Source organism: Penaeus monodon, chromosome 32, assembly GCF_015228065.2.
Source record: "Penaeus monodon isolate SGIC_2016 chromosome 32, NSTDA_Pmon_1, whole genome shotgun sequence".
Taxonomy (NCBI): domain Eukaryota; kingdom Metazoa; phylum Arthropoda; class Malacostraca; order Decapoda; family Penaeidae; genus Penaeus; species Penaeus monodon.
In genome coordinates this window covers 32,346,219-32,346,865 of record NC_051417.1, presented here as the reverse complement: position 1 = coordinate 32,346,865, position 647 = coordinate 32,346,219, and positions in this window count along the sequence as shown.

Here is a 647-nt window from a genome sequence, read left to right as displayed (position 1 = left end):
GAAATTTAGTTCAATAGGTATAGCATAAACTTATCTATGAACATTTGGTGATAAAAGGATATAATTGTTGTGTATGAAGATGTGGATACATATCAGAATAAATAAATTGAAAAGACAATGGTGATCAATTTGCAACGATAATGTACCGTAATTTAGATTTTATTGTATCAAAGCTTAAAACAATGCATAACAAGTACAATGCAAGTAACAGTTAACATCTAGCAATTAAATATCAATTTGATTGTCATACCATTTTTAGATGTTATTACAGTACTCTTCTTGGATCTTAATAAAATATATTTCGTTTCTCAACAAGGTATATCTACATTCTTTCTTTAAACTGTCATGTTTATCTGTTATTTATTTAGCTGCGAGTTGGTATACTTATAGTTGTAATAACTTAGTTCGATGTCACTTTTATAGCACATCACTAAAACAAACATTGTTTTTTTTTAATCTATTTATTCTTTTTCGTCTACAAATTACGTCATTTTCTTCATTACCTTTATTCACGTAGGTCATGTTTCTCACGATTTTATTTACGACTGAAACAGATTTTGCCAAGATTTTCATCATCTACAGGTAATATTCCATTCATTATCTTATTTACCGCAAGATAATTCATTCAAATCGGTCACTCAGTGAGC